At 43.7% G+C, this 20569-nt stretch overlaps 1 protein-coding gene across 8 annotated transcripts in view; it reads right to left on the bottom strand.

Moving 5' to 3' along the window:
* The window catches only part of SNX10 (sorting nexin 10), a 71845-nt gene that overhangs the window by 31088 nt on the left and 20188 nt on the right, over positions 1-20569 (bottom strand). The window contains exon 1 of one of the 8 annotated variants that reach the window (XM_047694946.1): positions 17170-17188. The exons of 6 other annotated variants lie outside the window; for them this stretch is intronic. The gene's annotated coding sequence lies outside the window, so the exon portion shown is untranslated. Of the gene's footprint in view, positions 1-4463; positions 4488-17169; positions 17189-20569 lie in introns of those variants that run through there. One more of the 8 variants, XM_047694944.1, reaches the window with a different exon arrangement.

The following is a 20569-nucleotide window of genomic DNA, read 5'->3' as shown; positions in this document are numbered from 1 at the left end:
ATTGATGGCTTTACCAGCAACCAGACCTTCAAGAAACAGGTCATTCCTGTGAGACTTAAACCACTCCAGAGTTCAGACAAGAAATGATGTGGCCCCAAGAGGGGTGCAGGTCAGCACCTTGATTGCAGTCAGTACCACCAACCTGAAGGTCAATCTCAGGCCTTGACCGGCCCTGGGGTTGTCCACTGTATTTTAAACGCCACTTATTATATGAGCTCGTTGGAGTGGATACCTGGTCCATGTCCAAGAAAATCAAAATCCCCTGACGATATCCATGTGTATGGATTCTCACAAACTGAAAGGTGGCTGTGACTGTATGGTCACTGTCTGTCTTTATTTTGAGAATATAAGTCTGACTCCATTTTCAGGATACTTTTTACCATCCACAAATACTTCCTGAGTCTACTAACATCCTTGGCAATGTAGGGAATATGAGAACACGAGCTTCAGCTTCCAGACCCACATGATGGGACTGCTAAGATGTCCCACAGCAGACAGAGGAAAGGACCTCCTGCAGGGAGAGAGTGGACTATAGGGACAGGCTGCATGATTTCCAAGGGGAAGATGGTTCTTGTCACCCGGAGGGCATGGGAGGACCCACAGGGAACTCAGGAATGTCAGTGTTTGTGGAAGGAAGATGGATTTCCAAGGGAACAGAGGGGCAATTGCATGTACAATGGATGGAGAAAAGCATAATAGAGAGTCATGAGGCAGTGGGTGGGTCAGTTCTACAGAGGGAAAGGGACGGTGGAGGGGGGACTGGGTTGAATTGTTGCTGCCAGAAAGATATGTCTGTGTCCTAACCTCCAGAACCTATTTGGAAAAAGGGTCTTTGGAGACATAAATAAGAATCTCAGATGTGATCACCCTAAGTTATGGGTGTGGGCCCTGAATGTGGTGATAAATGTTCTTATGAGAGGCAGAAGAGGAGAAAATCCACACACAGAGGAAAAGGCCTTGTGAAGACGGAGGCAGGGTTGCTGAGCTGTAGACACAGGTCAAGGACACCTGGAGTCACCAGAGGCAAGGAAGAACGTTCCTGTAGAGCCTCCAGAGGGAGCACAGTGCTGCCAACACCTTGATTTCAGACATCTGACCTTCAGAACTGTGAAAGAGTCCATTTCTCTTGTTTTAAGCCACCAAGTTTGTGGTAACTTCCTTGGGCAGCCACAGCAAGCTCATGCAGAACGGGTCTGCGGGGATCCAACAGGAGAGCTAGGCTGGCACCACAACTGTGGAGGGAGTGGGAATTCATGCATTCATGCAGCACTCAACAAATATGGTGCTCCTAGCAGGTGCCGTGTGCTGGGCTAGGAACGGGCGTGCAGCAGAGCATGGCCTACACCCGGAGCTTGTGAGATGACTTCAGAACTATAATGTGGAAGGGATGGGAAGGGAAAGGTCAGCTGTTGCAATAATGGAGGGACAAAATGGGATGGGGGTGCTGGGAAGGCTTCACTGAGCAAGTGGCACTTGAGCCAAGGCCCAAAGGAGGGTACGATTTAGCCAGGAATGCAAAGAGAGAAACACGTTCTCAGCAGAGGGACTGGTGTGTGCAAAGGCTGGAAAGAAGAGAAGCTTGAGAGATGGGTTCTTGAAGGAATTCTTGTAGTGCATAAACCTCAGACTGAGGGCTGTGTTCATCTCAGGGCTGGTCATGTTTCCTACACATGCTGTTCTGCTCTACACACCTGAGCCGCTGCCTTCACCCCTTTCAGATCCCCTGCAAACTCCCACTGCTTTTCCATGATTCTGCTCAGAAATCACTTCCCCTCTCCTGCCCCCACTCCCAGCCCCATCACAGGTCCCCTGCCATCATCAACCTTGCTTGCATCACAATATTTGTATATTCTGTCTCCTCAACTGATTCAATTTCTCCAACACAGCATTTCTGTATTTTCCTGTGTCATTAAACTATGAAACCATCCTGTGAGGGAGATGTGAGCCTCCTCACTTTACGGGTAAGAAAACAGACAGACCAAGTTGCCCAAGATCACACAGCTCATGAGAGAACTCCAGTCCAAGTTCATCAACTCAAGCCAGACTACTTCCCAAGGCTATTCTTTCCATTGCCTGAGGCTGTGTCCATGACCGTGTCATATGAACCAATGGGTCAAAGTTTGGGCCTTAATCCTCCTTAAAGAGCTTGAGCTTTTCCCACATAGGCAGAAGGACGCTGCAATCCCAGTAGGGTGCTGGCCACCCTGAGATGTTACAGACCACGTAGCATGGAAGTAGGAAACAAAGTTTAAACCAGTTCCAAAACATCACAGAGAACCACAGAGTCAACCTTTACTAGCTGAAATCACAGGGAGAGAGGTAGAAGGGGGAGGACTTTCACTGTTTATACTCTATAGACTTCCATATTGTTCGAATTTTTCTGCTTAACACAAATTCATTTTATAATTTTTGAAGTAACAACTGTCTAAAGAAAATTAAACACCATAATTCAATTAGAAATAATGATTCTAACATAAATTAAGGAAGATTTTTATTTCATGTAAAATAAATAGCAGATTCGAATTACAAGGAGATGCTACCTTTATAACACAAAATGTCATTTGGTACGACACCTTGCCATGGCATTTACTAATGAGAGAAGGAAATTAAATGATCGCACATAGTATGATTTGAGATAAAAGGTCAGTTGTGTATAATTACGTAAACCAAAGCTGCTCACCAGAATCTGACCTCTGAAAAAACAATACCCTCTTGGTGGGTTGTTAGATTAGATTTGTTTATATTTCCAAATTCCCCAAACTAGACATGTGTCTGTCATTATACTGTATATAGGGAACTCTTGCCTCATGGAAGATCTTCTTCCCAACAACTATGGAACCCTGCCTCTAGGTGGCCATCAACAAGGCTTTCTTTGGAGAGAGCACATTATCTCCCCACCACCAATGGGGAACCACAGCACACCTGGATAGTCACCTACTAAGACCCATTATTCTTCCTACTTACCTTCCTAGAAAGAATTATTAAATCTCAGGGTGCCTGGGTGGCTCAGTTGGTTGGTCGTCCAACTCTTGATTTTAGTTCAGGTCATGATCTCAGGGTCATGGAATCGAGCCCTGAATCAGGTTCCACACTCAGTCTGCTTACCCCCTCCCTCTGCTCCTCCCCCCAACTCATCCCCCGCCCCATAAACAAATAAATAAAATCTTAAAAAAATATATTAAATTTCACCACTACTCCAAACCACAGGAATGTTGTTCAGGTTAGAACTGTGTACACAGTGATGGCACATATGGTGGTTGTCCTGTGCTAGGAAACATCGTGGCCATGGAGATTCATCTGACAGACTTAATGTATCTTCACAACTCTATCACCGCCTTGAGAATATGATGTGCCCAAACCAGAAACATCAGGAAGAAACTGCCTTCATTTTCCCTCTTGGAATATTTCTTCTATAAAATAGAAAATGACTGTGAAACAAAGATAGAATTCTATAGAGCGGGGCTTGGCAAATTTTTTTCTCTAATGGGTCAGAGAGTATATATTTGAGGTTTTGCAGGCCAAATGGTCTCTGTTACAACTATCTAAGTCTGCAATTTGTAGTGAGAAAGCACACAGATGCTCAGTGATCTAATGCAGACGGCTGTGTTCCAGCAAAACTTTACCTACAAAAACAGGCGGCAGTTGTTTGCAGACCCTACCTAGGGAGCAATCAAGTGTTGTGTTTTCAGTCTCTAACTTAATAAAGCTCTTAGATCAACAGGAAAAAATTTTCACAGTGTTAAGCTTGGTCTGTCTACCTGAAGGCAATCTCCACTCCGACAAGCAAAGTACTGCCTGAGTCTGTGGACCATACATGTGGGTGGAAAGAGAAGGGATCATGTACTTCTCCCAGTGTTGAATAAGGAACACAAGTACAGTTTACATCATTCTCTAAAGTGAAAATGAGGGTGGGGGGTGAGCTTTCAGCAGCACAGTTTTGGGTTTCCCTACCATCCCGTGTCAAAGGCTGATTAAGGTGACTTGTTAATCATGAACTAGATTGGAATTTATATCAAAGCCACAAGGAAATCCTAAACAGAACAAAACTGGTTTTATCAAAGATCTACAGAGTTATTGATTCACTGTAACAATACACAACTTCATAAACCGAAGAGATGTTTCTCTATATTTCCCACACAAAAGCGAAGAGAGATGCCATGTGCTCCTAGAAGACCGTGCAGGAAATTTTTAACCGACCTCACAGTGGGCAGAGCTTTGTGAAAGTAAGGGGACAGGTTTCATCAGGAAACCACTGCTATTTGTTTGTTTGTTTGTTTGTTTTACTATGTGAGAAGAAGTAATCAATCCTCAAACAAAATACACTTAACCTCTTCTCCCTTCTGGAGATATGGCCGGATTCCAGGAGCTGGGCCCTGAGCCTGGAGACCGGCCCGCAAGCCGTATGCGGAGGAGCAAGTACGAACGAAAGTTAACACCCTGTGTTAGATGTCGCCACATCTCACCATCTCAAGTGGATACCTGGCTTCTTCAGACCCATTTCCACCTTCGTCTTAGGGCCTTCACAACAATGCGCTACCACTGTAATGTGGAAGAGACTCTGCTCTGGGTCAACTGTGTTTTAGGAAAGCATCCGTCCCCATTTCCTTTCCTTTTTTTTTTTTTTTTTTTTTAAAGATTGTATTTGTTTATTTGAGAGAGAGATTGAGCGAGAAAGAGAACACAAGCAGGAGCAGGGGCAGAGGGAGAAGGAGAAGCAGGCTCCCTACTGAGCAGAGAGCCCGATGCAGGGCTTGATCCCAGGACCCCAGGATCATGACCTGAGCTGAAGTCAGATGCTTAACCAACCGAGCCACCCAGGTGCTCCATCCCCACTTCCTTTCCTGTTAGGATTCTTTTATAAGAAAGTTAGACAAAAGCCCTGGTATTGAAAGGGTGTAAAGTAGGAATCCCAGTGAGTACTGGAGAAGGATCACAGGAGGAGCTGTGTGAAGAGCCTGGGTCAGGTTCAAAGGTATCCAAGAAGGTGACAGGAGATGGAAGGATAGCTGCTTTTAGGAGTATCCAGGAACGTGTTGATCTGCGGTTCCAAAAACCTTACTGCCCATCCTTCAAATGGAGACTCTCTTCCTACCTACACGCTCCCTGCAGTGTGCAGGGAGGACGGATGGGGCAGGGTTCTGTCTATACCTGTGCCTCGCCAGCTCACTGCCCAGCAGGGGATAGGCTCACCATGGCAGGGGATTGATGCTGTAGCCATTGTGCCGGCCTGGGAAATGCCCCAGGGCACTGAAAGCCCCAGAGAGGCCTCTGGAACACCTAGTATGATGGTTAGTAAACACCTCCCCACCCTCATATACACAAAAAATTGAAAAAAAACTTGAGAAAACAGCGATAGACATGACCATATGAAAATTTAAACCTGTTGTATGTTTCAAAGGGATATAAAGCCAAATATTATATAGTTACTATTTATAATACATGACAAAGGATTAATAATTTATGAAAAGCTCTTATAAATCTGTACCAAAGAATATTTCTGTAGAAAAATAAGCAAAATTAGGGGTGCCTGGGTGCTCAGTTGTTAAGCCTTTGCCTTCCTTCCAGGTCATGATCCCAGAGCCCTGGGATGGAGCCCCACATCAGGCTCCCTGCTCAGTGGGAAGCCTGCTTCTCCCTCTCCACTCCCCCTGCTTGTGTTCCTTCTCTCACTGTATCTCTCCCTGTCAAATAAATAAATAAAATCTTAAAAAAAAGAAAGAAAAAATAAGCAAAGTTATCAATAATCAATTCGCAAAACAAAAATAATAAAGGTCAGACTCAACAATGAAAAAAAAACAACCTGATTAAAAACTGAACAAAGGATCTGAATAGACATTTCTCAAAGATGATTTACAAATAGCCAAAAAGCACATGAAAAGACAGTATCACTAATCACTAGGGAAATGCAAATCAAAACCACAATGAGTTATTATCTCACATCCAGTTAGGAAGGCTACTATCAAAGAAACAGAAAACAAGTACTGGTGAGGATATAGGGAAACTGGAACCTTTGTGCCCATGGGAATATAAAATCATGTCGCTCCTTAGAAAACACTATGGAGGTTCCTTAAAAAATTAAAAATGGGGTGCCTGACTGGCTCAGTTGGAGGGGCATGAGACTCTTGATCTCGGGGTCATTGAGTGTGAATCCCACATTGGGGGTAGAGATGACTTATATAAGTAAATTTTTTTAAAAAATTAAAAAGAGAACTACTCTATAGTCCACAATTCTACTTCTGGGTTTACATCCAAAAGAATTGAAAGCAGGATCTCGAGGAGATATTTGTACACCTGTGTCCATAGAAGCATTGTTTCGAAAGCCAAGAAGGGTGAGCAACCCAAGTGTCCACTGACAAATGAATGAGCAAGACGTGGTATGTACACACAATGGAGTATCAGTCAGCTTTTTTTTTTTTTAAGATTTTATTTATTTATTTGACAGAGAGAGGTCACAAGCAGGCAGAGAGGCAGACAGAGGGGGTGGGTGGGAAACAGGCTCCCTGCTGAGCAGAGAGGCCGATGCGGGGCTCAAGGCAGAGGCTTAACCCACTGAGCCACCCAGGCACCCCTCAGACAGCTTTTTTTTTTTTTTTTTTAAGATTTTTTATTTATTTATTTGACAGAGAGAGAGATCACAAGTAGATGGAGAGGCAGGCAGAGAGAGAGAGAGAGGGAAGCAGGCTTCTTGCTGAGCAGAGAGCCCGATGCGGGACTCGATCCCAGGACCCTGAGATCATGACCTGAGCCGAAGGCAGCGGCTTAACCCACTGAGCCACCCAGGCGCCCCCCTCAGACAGCTTTTAAAAGGAAGGAAATTCTCTCACATTCTACAATATGGATTAACCCTGAGGACATTAAATGAAATGATCAGTCACATACACAAAAACCAGATACTTTATGATTCTACTTACTTACCTAAGGTTTCTAAACTAGCCAAATTCATAGAAACAGAAGGTAGAATGGTGGTTGCCAAGGGGAAATGGAGAGCTCTTATAAATGGGTGCAGAGTTTCAGTTTGGCTGGATGAAACTGATCTGGAGATGTCACACAACAACGTGAATACATGTATTACTAGTGAACTGTACACGTAAAATGGGAGAGCCAGTAAATTTTATATATTCTTAGCACAATTAAAAAGTTTTGGAAAAAAGGTCAATGATCTATTTAAAATGTTTAACTTTGCTATAAACAGAAATGCAAATAAAAAATAAGATACCATATTTGTGTCTATTAAATTAGAATGGTTTTTTGATGATAATATCCACACTGGCAAAGATCATAAGAAATAGGACTGATTGCTGCTGGTAGGAATGAGAGCTATTTCAATATTCCAGAAAGACAATTTGGCCATATGTTTCAAAAGAATTTTTAAATCGCTCATGTTCTTTGACCCAATTATTCCACATCTGGGAACTCAACCTAAAAAAATTAATCAGACATGTGCAAAAAAAGTTCTGTATGTAAGAATGTTTCCAATGCAGTGTTGTTAAAAAAAAATAGATCAAATAAAATGGAAACCTAAATGTCCATCAGTAAATTAGAAAAACTGAATGATAGTAGAGCTGAGTAACAGACCAGCTTGTACCACTAGAAATTACATTATAGAAGATTATTAAATGATAGGGTCTGTTGAAGAAGTATTGTCAAGTGATTTTTCTAAGTATGTATCTTTGTTGTTGTTGTTGTTTTAAGATTTTATTTGTTTGTCAGAGAGCTCCAGAGTGCACACAAGCTGGGGAAGCAGCAGGCAGAAGGAGAAGCAGACTCCCTGCTGAGCAGGGAGCCCGATGCGGAACTCCATACCAGGACCCTGGGATCACAACCCCAGCTGAAGGCAATGCTTAACCAACTGAGCCACCCAGGTGTCCCAGTATGTTTCTATTTCTTTACTTATTTGAGAACTGGAGCCTACACAGGACAAGTTAACAGTGGTAATTTCTTTTTTTTTTTTTTAATTTATTTATTGGACAGAGAGAGAGAGACAGCTAGAGAGGGAACACAAGCAGGGGGAGTGGGAGAGGCAGAAGTGGGCTCCCCGCTGAGCAGAGAGCCCGATGAGGGGCTCTGTCCCAGGACCCCGGGACCATGACCTGAGCCAAAGGCAAGACGCTTAATGACTGAGCCACCCAGGAGCCCCAACAGTGGTCATTTCTGAATGGCTGGAATTCTAATCACTTTTTTCTGTATTTTTCCAGAAGTTTACAATGCATTTGTTACTTTCAAAGTCTGAAAAAGCTATATCACTTTTTTAAAAAGTAAAACTTTATGTTCTCAGTTAACTTTATATTCCCATTTCCAAGAAAACAAACAACTACATTAATTTCACTGTGTTTTACTTCCTGCTACGATGTTCAGCAACTTATCTACATAAATGAAAACTTACTGACTTCTTACTTTCATCTCATAAAGATATGCCTCCTTGAGGTGGTTCTAGAGTCAAAGTTGAACTCTGTACCAGTTTTTCTCATACTTATTCTAAGTACCACCTATGTCCTTCATGCTGCATTGGGCAGGTCTGGGAGGGGGGCTGTGGGCCCCCAAAGCTCCTCGAGGGGAAAGCTGTCAGCCAAGATCCTACGGGAGAGGCAGCTCTACAGGTATCATGGCAGGGGAGGGGGAATTCCTAGACACAGGTGACGTATCAGTGATAAGCATCGGACTCCAGTGAGGCCAGTCCACAGGTTAGTGAGGCGCCTGAGGCACAGCCTGGCACCGAAAGAAGGGCTGGGCACCCACTCCCTCCCATATTTGGCCCAGGAAGCACTGGAAGACTTGGCAGTTCCCTGGGACCTGAAGCTGGGAAATGACAAAAGAGAAAGGGAGGAGTAATGATGTCACAGCAGGAGTTCTGAGGGACCAGAGCTTGCACTTAAACAGAAACCATGAGGAAGATAAAAGTTCTCATGAGATATTAAAGAAACTGGCCACCAGAAACGCTGAAGTACGGTGCTGGCTTCAGCTGCTGACATCCACGGAGCTGCCTGGAGCCAGCGCCTTGAGTGCCCAGTGGCTCAAGGTTTCACACCTCCTGGGTTCCCATGTACCCCTTTACTCAAGGTAGCTTGAGGTAGATCCCAACGTGGACAATCAAAAGAGTGCATCCAAAATGAAAAGGAAAAACAAGCGTATCCTCCTTGACAGAGCACAGCTGCTCCACCGTGGTCCAGTTTCCATTTTGGTACAGTTTATGCAGAACCCCCTATAAAGCCCGCCAAGTTCTTCTCAGTCTGAACTTAGAACTTAAGAAAGACAAACTGAGGGGCACCTGGTGGCTCAGTCGGTTAAGCATCCAACTCTTGGTCTCAGCTCAGGTCTTGATCTCAGGGTCATGAGTTCAAGCTCCATACTGGGCCCCAGGCTGGGTATGGAGGCTACTGGTAGGTATTAAGGAAGGCATGTATTGCATGGAGCACTGGGTATGGTACACAAACAATAAAAAAAGAAAATAATAAATAAATAAATAAATAAATAAATAAAATTTTTTTAAAAACACCAAAATGGAAAAACAAGCAGAAATCTGAGGTTCAGTTAAAGTTGGATACATACGGGGCGCCTGGGTGGCTCAGTGGGTTAAAGCAGAGCCTTCGGCTCAGTTCATGATCTCAGGGTCCTGGGATCGAGCCCCAAGTGGGGCTCTCTGCTCAGCAGAGAGCTTGCTTCCTCCTCTCTCTCTGCCTGCCTCTCTGCCTACTTGTGATCTCTCTGTCAAGTAAATAAATAAAATCTTAAAAAAATAAAAATAAAAATAAATAAAGTTGGATGTATAAATAAAATTGCCATTTAAGTTTTCTGCCATTTATCACAAAAGAGAAAAATTAAAGAGGGTAAGACATTGCTTCTTAAAGTTTATTAGCAGTAAAAAAAATACTGATTCATCATATGAAAAAACAATGAAACCACTAACTTGCTATTCTCGACAACATATGGGTTCCATTAATGGTTTTGAAAATGATGTTGGCCAAATTGGGGGTTTAGAATTCAGGAACAAGAAACAACACATCAAATTTTAGCCTCACAACTATTTTGGTGTTATTTAGGAAAAGTACTACCTTAGACTTAGCCACTCTGGACACATAGACATGCATGTGGTGGGCCTGACCTCTACTTCCCATCATATACAAACTCAGGACAGCCACCTGAGGGACAGCTGGGGTGTGGGGGAAGCACGGAGAACATGACCAGAAGAAACAGAATTGAAGAAAAGAAGCCATTAAAAGCAGATGTAGGAGAGAAGCTGACACTAGAGCAGACACGCAGGTAATACTAGACTTCCTAAGTTGTAGCATCCTCTCTCCCCAAAACAACCCTACCTTCCCAGATCAAACCCAAGAATATTTTTCACATTTTCCAAAGGGTCTCCTCCTTTTTCTATACTATTAAGGTTCTTCTACATAGTAATATGTCTGGGCTACTCCTTTTCTTCTTCTAGAAAAGCAGATAAATTTGAAATGGCGGGGGCGTCAGTAATTTATTAGTGTGAATTCATCCAATCAGATTGCATTCCTATTAACCAAAAGCTATCTACAGCTATTCACTCCCCTCCCCCACCCCATCACCACGCAGTTTGGATTAGGATGAAAAAGAGGGGAAACCATTGGTACTTGGGGGTATGGAGTTCTTTGGAGGTTGATGCATCCCCCAGTGCCATGTCACAGAATCATGAAAGACATGAGAACACAGCCCCTGGAAGAACAGCAGAAAATGCTCTGCTCTTCTTTCCTGCCAACTATTGGGAAGACATTTTTTTCTCTAGCCCTTCACCTAGTAAGGGGGCTTTGCAGAACTACTACCACAACTTCCCATCAAAATATTACCTAAACAATAGCATCAAAAGGATAAAATACCGAGGATTAAATTAACAAAATAAAAACAAAGTGTATATTCTTAAAATTACCAAAGGACACTGAAAGAAATTAGAGAAGATCTATATTAGAGAATATCTAAATAAATGGAAAAAACATCCTGTGTTCATGGATTGGAAGACAACATTGTTAGGACAACAATTCTGCTCAAACTGATCTATAGATTCAATGCAGTCTTTATCAGAATCTCAGCTGACTTCTCTGTACAAACTGACAAGCTGATTCTAAAATTCCTCTTTAATTGCAAGGGACCCAGATTAGTCAAAACAACCCTGAAAAAGAGGAACATCGTAGAAAGATTCCCACTTCCTGATTTCAAAACTTACTATAAAGCAATAGTACTTAAGACAGTGTGCAAGTGTCACAAGGATAAACAAACAGATTAACAGTAAGGAATTAACAATCTGGAAGTAAATCCATACCTTCACGGTCAACTCATTTTCAACAGGGTGCCAAAACAATTCAATGGGGAAAAAAGTCTTTACAACAAATGGTTCTGAGACCAGGGGATAGCCACAAGCAAAAGATTAAAGCTAGAGGTTTACCTACGTTATACCATTTATAGAAATTAATTTGAAATGGGGTGACTGGGTGGCTCAGATGGTTAAGCATCTGCCTTCAGCTCAGGTCATGAGCCCCAGATCCTGGGATAGAGTCCTGCATCCGGTTCCCTGCTCAGCAGGGAGTCTGCTTTTCTCTCTCCCCCTGCTTCTGCTCCCTCTCTCTCACTCAAATGGATAAATAAAATCTTTAAAAAAAAGAAAAAAGAAATTAACTTGGAATGGATCAAAGACCTAAATGTAAGAGCAAAAACTGCAAAACTCTTAGAAAAAAACATAGAGGTAAATCTTCATGACCAGGGATTTAGCAAGGATTCTTAGATATACCAAAAGCATGAGCAACAAAAGAAAAAACAGACAAATTAGACTTCATGAAAATTAAAACTTTCTGTGCTTCAAAGGACACCATCTAGAAAGTGAAAAGACAATGCACAATGGGAGAAAATTTGCAAATCACGTATCTGATAAGGGACATGTTGCTAGAATATACAAAGAACTCATCCAACTCAATAATAACAAACAAAAACTTAAGGAGCTAACATATAACATGGTGACTATAGTTGATAATACTGCATTTGTACAAATGAAATTTTCTAAAGGAGTAAAATATTCTCTCCAAAAAAAAAAAAAAAGGAAAGAAAAAGGGAAAAAAGTAAGGTGATGGATGCATCAAGAAAGTATTATCAAATCTTCACATTAACATTTTAAATATCTTACAATTTTATTTATTAATTATGCCTCAATAAAGCTGGGAAAATAATAATAAAATAAATATATATTTTATTATGTACATAAATATAATAATAAAATGATCTTTGATAACTATAAAGATAACAGATAACTGGTAACTCAACAGGCGAAGGATCCTCAATAGACATTCCTCCAGGGAAAACAGAGAAGTGGCCAATAAGCACATGAAAATATGCTCAATATCATTAGTCATCAGAAGAAAGCAAAGAAGAAATCAAAACCACAGTGAGACACCACTTCACTTCACTCCCATTAGGCTGGCTAGAATCATAAAGTCCGATAGTAACAAATTCGGGCAAGGATACAGAGAACTCGGAACCCTCATACACTGCTGGTGGATTTGAAAAGGTGCGGCCACTTCATAGAACACTCCAGCAGTTTCTCAAACCATTAAACACAGACTCACCATTTGACCCAGCAATTCTCCTAAGTATATACCCAAAAGAAAGGAAAATGTCCACAGAGAAACTAGTATATAAATATTGGCATTGTTCATAACAGCCAAAAGGTGGAAATAACCCAAATGTCCATCAATGGATGAATGGATAAACAGACTGTGGTACGTCCATACAATGGAATGTTATTTGACAATAAAAAGGAATGAAGTAGTAATACCCACTACAACTTGGATGGACCTTGAAAACATCATGTTAGAAATGATCCACGAAAGTCCACAAATCACACAAGTCCATTCATATGAAAGTCCAGAATCAGGAACTCATAAAAAGAGAAAATAGATTAGTGGTTGCTTAGGGTTACTGGGTTGGGTGGGTAGAGAACAGAGGGGTGGCGTTCAGGTATTCACGGAAGTGATAGCTAAAGGGCAGTGAAATCAGCTAATAAAAATTTTCTAAAATTGACTATGGCTGGGACGGACGCCTGTGTGGCTCAGTGGGTTGTCTGCCTTCTGCTTAGATCATGATCCCAGGGTCCTGGGCTCGAGTCCCACATAGGGCCCCTTTGGTCAGCGGGAAGCCTGCTTCTCCCTCTGCCTGCTGCTCTCCCAGCTTGTGCTCTCTTTCTCTTTCTCTTTCTCTCTCTCTCCCTCTCTGATAAAATTTAAAAAAAAAAAACCTTCTAAAATTTTTTTAAATTAAAAAAAATAAAATTGACTGTGGTAAAGGTTGTATACATCTGCAAATATACTAAAACCAGTGAAGAGTACACTTAATTGGCCAAGTTTATGCAGATATTTCAATAAAGCTGTTTTTTGTTTTTTGTTTTTTAAGCATTACCTGAAACTCAGAGCTTGACCCATTATATTCATACCCCCAGGGTCCCTCATCCTGCAAATCACAATGTCTGCCAAGCTGAAAGCCCTGCAGGCATCATCCTGAGTTCTCTCATCCCTACTTGGCTGTGACCCCAGCCTTGCTCTGCATTCCCTCTTGCAACCCTTCCTCCCACTAGCTTCGGGAGCTCTTCTCCTGGAGCCAGCAAGTGCCCCACACTCACTCTCCTCTCAACAGCTCTACCATGGCTGCACCCTGGCTTCTCCACTCCTCCCTTCTCTTGTGACCCTTACAAAGCTGCTCAGGTCCTCAGAACTTCCATTTCTAAGGACCAGAAGAAAACGAAATTCCCCCAGTCGCTACAGTCTCCAGACAATAACCTACTTGACAAGTACCTAGAACCTAAGAATTCGTGACCAGCTCCCTATTGCTCACTTCCTGGAATGACTTCCTTCTCTCCAGTTTCCTGCTTCTCCTTTCTATATTTTTAGGAACCTCCTCTCTGTTCTTTTCCACTTTTTCCTGATCACTCTTGGGTAATGACCCAACATCTCCTGGCCTTGCCTTAGGCTATTCGTTCCTGTGACCTAAGCTCTTGCCAACAATGCTCACCCTGTGACCAGATCGCAACCCAGGAACTGCTCTTTAAAACAGAAAACTAGAACTCTCCTCTGATTATCACAGCCCACCCTTCCTTTTCTCACTTCCTCATTCTCACCCAATTTGCTCTTCTGCTTGAATGAAAAACCACCAGAACTTTCATCCTACCCTTCCTATTCTCCCTCTGGACTTCATTTCCTTGAACCTTTCAAACACTCTCCCTCCAGCACCCCTCATTTCCTGTTCCACTGACACACTTTTGTCAAACTCCAAACACGGATCAGCATCATCCCTGTCACCTCTATTTCTTCTCACCCCACCCACCACTGAAGAAAAATCCTCTCATTTCTGTGACTGGTTCCATCACCAAGTAGGAGTCCCAGCTTCGGCAAAGTCCTCCAGGGTTCAGGAATCTTCCAGTCATGCCAGCATCTTCAGACCTTCACCTCTCACCTCCTGCCACCCATCTCCTCCTGGTTTGCTACCCCTCTGTCATCCAAGATAACTCTTACTTCCTACTTCATCAAAACAGTAAGACCACCAGATTTACACTCTTCATCTTGGTTCTCTGTCCCCTTGAACTCTATCCATATATTCACTCCCTTCCCCCAGTCTCACAGAAAAGGATCACACTCTCCCGTCTTCACGATCTTATTTCTCCTACTTCCTTCGAGACATTGGTTCAACTGCCCCTAGCCCTTACCAACTCCAACTGCTTCCTTCCCCAACAAACAAGCTCAGCTTCCTCTCATCCCAGTGTAGAAGGGCAACCCTGGTTAATCCATTCAACCTATTAAGGACCAGGCCCTGCCACAGACATCAGAGATGGGGCACTGAACTAGACACAAGGTCCCCGGTTTCACCGACATCATAGTGGGAAGAGACAGGAAACACACACGTAAGCAAATAAATGGACAAGGTAATGAGCAAGCATAATGAAGAAAACAACAGGATGATGTAATCGAGAGTGACTACAGGTACTTGGTGGGGACTACTTCACGTTCGGGTGATCAGGGAAGGCATCTCTGAGCAAGTGACACTTGAACTGGAACCTGAAAGGCAAGAGAAAGCTAGGGAAAAGGCAGTCTTGGGAAAGTGCACTCCATGGTGAGGCTCACAATGGGGGAATGGGTCTTTTTCTCCCTTCCTCTGCACTGATACCCCCAGGGCTGGCCTTGAGGTACACAGTGGACAGTATGTCCCGGCAGGGGAACGAGTAGTACTCTGGTGAGACACCGCACATGGCTTCTCAGCAGAAGCCACAGACTCACTGTCCCCTTCCACTTTGAATCAGGACAATTCCCCCAAAAGGGCCACTGGCAGCACTCTTTTCTTCCACTCTGCGCTCATTCTGTTTTGGCTACCGCTCTCCTATTACATGCAAAGAAGTCCAGAGTCAGAACTGTCTTTGAGGACAGCCTGGTCACCTCCTAGGCAACGTTTCCATCCAGATCTCCTGTCGGCAGCTCTCACTTACTGTGTCCAATCCAGGCCGGCTGTAATGTGACACCTTTTCCCTGTGCACGTCTGAGGTCTTACCAATTCCCCCACCTCATGTGTTGCCCATTTTAATAATTAATCGTGTCAATATCCACACAGTGCCTCAGATGGAAATCCCAGAAACTGTCTTTGATTCCTTCCTTTCCCTTACTTTCCAAATCCAATTGGTCAGGAAGCCCCACCAAGCCTCTCTCTGAATGTCTCCTGAGTCCACTCCCTTCTGTGGGCCTCCACTGGCACTGGACTAGTTCAGGATCTTGTCATTTCTCTCCTGAACTCGAGCTGGAATAACGTAGATTCCCAGGGCCCAACTCACTTAGTAGACTTTTGAATAAACAAAAGAGAAAGAACATGCATAAATGAACAAATTGACTGGGTGAACCAATGAGAAAATCACTGAATAAATAAAAGAATAAATGCATATTATGTACAAAGAAAACTAAGGAATATATAGTTTAATGAGGGAGATGCGACCAAGCAAGTACAGGGCATCAGGAGATGAACAGAGTATTGGGAGCGGTGGGGTGGGGCGAGGCGGGGCTGGGTGGGGTAAGGCGGGGCGGGGACTAACTCTCCTTATGTGTCTTCCAGTCCTCAAATTCTAAACCAGGCACTTCACACATAGTTCACGCGTGACTCACCCGGCAACTATATGATATACTGTGCTTCTGATAGGGAAAACGACATTTGAAGGAGTTAAATAACCACCTAAGGTCACCCAACTCATATATGGCAGGGTTCAGATTCAAACCTAGGTCTGCAGGCCCCAAATCCCATCATGGTTAATGGTCACAGAATAGGCTGGACCTCTAAAGATGATCATAATAATAGCCAACACAAAGAGTGCTTCTGACAGAGTCACCATTCTAAGAACTTTGCATATATCCTCAAAGAAATCCTATGAGGGGCACTTGGGTGGCTCAGTCAATTAAGCATCTGTCTTCAGCTCCGATCACGATTCTGCAGTCCTGAGATCGACCCCTGGGTCGCCTGGGGCTCCCTGCTTATCAGGGAGCTTGCTTCTCCCTCTCCCTCTGCCCCTCCCCTCGCTCCTGCTCTCTCTCTCTAATAAATAAATTAAATTTTCAAAAAAAAAAATCCTATAAGGTAAGTAAGCAAGAATGTGATCCCCTCTTTACAGTTAAGAAAACAGGGATACCAAGAAATTCACAAGTAATTTGTCAAAGGTCATAAAGCTATGAAGTGACAGGATTGCGATCTGAACCCAGACAGTGTGGCTCCAGCGTCTGTGTGGGTCGTCCCTTCAACCTTCTGTCCCACCGCCTTCACGCTGGAGGTTAAGATGGCAGAGGGTAGTTCCAAGCGGAGGGAACATGTGATTACGGGCCGCAAGGCCCAAAGGTGGGAACAGGAAGTGGTTCACTGTGGCTGGGACCGAAGCCACCACTGTGGCTACTACCACTGTGGTGGTAGACAGTAAGGCCCCAGAGGAAAGATGGGGTCAGACACGCAGCTTCCTGTTACCTGGTCCAGGGCCACCGGCCGCCTTGTTTGATATGTAAAGTGTCTCCCTCTTTCACAAGGCAGTTAACAGTTAGAGGCATATGTTCATTCTGTTTTCTTAACCAGCGTATTTAGTTCTCCTAAATCTGAAAGTGGAAAAGCTAAAAGGCACAGAAATAGTTAATGTGTTCAAGGTCTTACCGTGAACTTGCTGGTACAACCTGCCATACTGTCCATGGAGTTAAGTGTTGGCACCCCAACCTACTGGCACTTATCTTCAATGCAGTATTAGTTTGAAAAGATTACACATATTCTTGGGGCGCCTGGGTGGCTCAGTGGGTTGAGCCGCTGCCTTCGGCTCAGGTCATGATCTCAGAGTCCTGGGATCGAGCCCCGCATCGGGCTCTCTGCTCAGCGGGGAACCTGCTTCCTCCTCTCTCTCTGCCTGCCTCTCTGCCTGCTTGTGATCTCTCTGTCAAATAAATAAAAAAAAATTAAAAAATCTTTAAAAAAAAAAAAGAAAAGATTACACATATTCTTAAAATCTCTATTTTTTTTTTTTAAGAGAGAGAGAGAGAAAGCATGTGTGGGAAGGGGCGGAGGGAGAGAGAGAATCTTAAGCAGGCTCCATGTTCAGCACAAATGAGACACGTGGCTCAGTGTCACAAGCCTGAGATCCTGATCTGAGCCGAAATGAAGAGTCGGACGTTGAACTGACTGAGCCACCCAAAAATCTCAAATTTTTTTTCACAGTACATCAAATGTGAGCCAATAAATTGCCATCTTTATGCCTCCATACTGTGAAGTTACACACAAATCAGTGAGATCTAAATTTTTCCTAGGAAGACTTTTGTAGAAACAAATTAAAAGGCAGATCCCAAAACAAACCTTTCGCTCTAACATGGCTTCAGAAAGAAAAGGAGAACAGGACTGGCAAGCCATCTAAAGAAGCCCTTAGGTCATTCTGGTTCAGATTCTTATTCTCATCAATCATTGGAAAAGATCATCTGGGGGAATCTGTAAGGGCTACTCTAGTTCCTTTCTTCATGGGAATCTAAACAATATCACTTCAGTCTCAAGGCCTCCCAAATTGTAGGAGACCAACACAATCATTCCTCATGGTCAAGGGGAGGGACCTCAGGACTAAGTGAAAGATCCTAAAGAAATGTTCTCTTCTCTCTGAAAGTAAGTATTCAAAAGGGCTTGTTTGGCTCCATGGGAAAGGGGCAGGATCAGATCACCCAGTGCCCTCTGCCATGGGGGTGCCAAGCAGGGAGAAGATGGGAGATAAAGCAGAGGCAGAGTGACGTGAGCAATGCGCCAGACAGAAATAACCCCTGCCCTAAGCCTTGTCAGAGCCCCATGTTAAAACCTGGTAAATTACAAGAAAACAAAGTTACTTGTTCAGCACCTTAACATAAGCTGTGGCTAAACACAGAGAGATAGAAGACAGCAAAGTCACTAGGGTGCCCAGTGGTCAGCTGGCCTTGCTCACTCCCAGTACGTGGTTCATGTCCTGCTCTAGCATAACCTGGGCCAGCTGTCACTGTTGGATCCGTGACCTCATGGGGCTCAGGTCCACCTAGAAAGGAGCCTTGGCCTGGGGAATCTGGCTAGGAAAGAACTCAGGGGCAAGGCCTCACAAAACTGACCAAATTAAAGCCAGAGGGATTGTTTTTCAGTCAACGCTGATCTTGTGATCTTGTCAGCTATTTCAAGTCCAAAGATTAACAAAATACTAGAAGGGCAAACAGATGCAGGTAGTTGGGGAGTGGGAAAGAAAACCCAAACTGCCTTTGTTCTAGGAGCAGACTTGACAGGCTCAAGTTCTCCAGGAATACATCTGGACTGAAGCAAAAGTCAAGATTTCAACAGGGCTAAATTGTTACCTTCACACATTTGAAAAGGGTAAACTAGCTGGGAGAATCATCATGTCCATGAACTAGCTCTGTCCCGTGACTCCGGGCTGGCACTGCTCCGCCTGCCCCATGGGCACATAAGACATGATTCCGTGTGAGCTGGAGCAGTGTTCTGACCTGAATACAGGCTTACTGACTCCAAAGTCTCGCGCTCACACCTCCTCCAACCCAGCATCCCCACTTCTAAGAAGGGATCCCAGAGAAAGACGAGCACCCAGGTGCAAAGCCACATCTGTGAGGCTGCTCACCTGGGACCATGTTTATACAACCCGAACACCCGCTAGTAAGGGAACGATTAAATAAAGTAAGACAGATTCGTGGAATAGCTTGCAGTTGTTCAAAAAAGGGAGAGCAGAATCTGTAAGTGCTCTCCATGATGCACAAAGTGGGAACGGCGACTTGCAGAACAACATGTGGTGATTCCATTGCTGGAGTGTGTCCATTGTCACAAAGGAAATGAAAGGCCCAAAATGGAGTCACATATGCCAGACCATGCCAGCAAACCAGGGCTTTATACCTAACCTAAATGCAGTTTAAAGCTCCCCCAGAAATGTAGTCTTCACAGGTCAGTCAGAAATTATCTGGTCAGTACCAATACAATAATCTGTCACATGGACCCTCTTCATCCCACTCCCCCATGCCCCCCACCCAAAGGACGGTGAGGTAATTTGCTGGTCATACCCTTACTCCTCCCAAGGGAAAATGACCTCGCCTGAAGATTTTTTTTTTTTTTTTTGCTAATAACTTCCCTGCCCCATCCTTCTTCCTATAAAAACCTTCCACTTTGTACAGCTCCCGAGAGCATCTCTCTACTTGCTAGTTGGGATGCTGATCGGTTGAATTTTTGTTCTTTAATAATATACATGCGGGTACACTTCACGCACTGAAAAGCATTCCAGAGCATGTGTGCCAAAGTGAATCCAACTGAGCAATTCTTTTTTCTACTTTATACACTCCTGGATCATCAACAACTCTTTATTTTTTAAAGTACATTACTTTTGTGATTTGAAAACACAGATAAAACAGATGTGTTAAATGCATAGAGCATATACAAATATGTAAGATAACCTGGAGCTCCCAGGCATCTTTATTCCTCCTCTGCGGAGTCAGGAAAAACCAATACTAGGAAAGGAAACAAAGCCTGGGGAAGAGACCACTCCACTTCCTCTCCCCCACTCTCCCCCTACCCCAGCACTGTTAGATATTTCTCCCTCCCTTAGTAGACACATCAGGCTGTATTTGTATCCGGTTCTGACCCGTCAAAAACAATGCTTAATTTTTGGGGCAGGATTCGCATTAGCAGAAAAATAAAACAGGAACCATGAGCACATGCGGCCAGGTTTGGAAGCCAGTTCAGCCGGGCCCAGACAGGCTCCATGGAAGTCTGCGCTGGTATCAAGCGCTGACAGCCAGCAGCTGCAGTGGCCAAAGGTCTCCGGGATAGCCTTTCCAACTCCACCCATATTGCCTACACCCATTTCTGAATACATTATCTCTAATTCATCCTTCCCTTGCTTCCAAGTGGACGGGAAGCAGTTCTCAAAGAGCTTTAAGGCAACAAACAATAGTTGACCGGAAGATACTAAAGCTATTAACAAAGGAATTGTGATACAGATAGGAAAGAATGCGGAAGAAGGAAAAATGTTATTTTAAGTATAAGCTCCTAGTACACATAAGCATCT

The sequence above is a fragment of the Lutra lutra genome, chromosome 11 (assembly GCF_902655055.1).
Source record: "Lutra lutra chromosome 11, mLutLut1.2, whole genome shotgun sequence".
NCBI lineage: Eukaryota > Metazoa > Chordata > Mammalia > Carnivora > Mustelidae > Lutra > Lutra lutra.
Note: the sequence above shows the minus strand (reverse complement) of the source record. Positions and strands in the feature narration are given on the sequence as shown.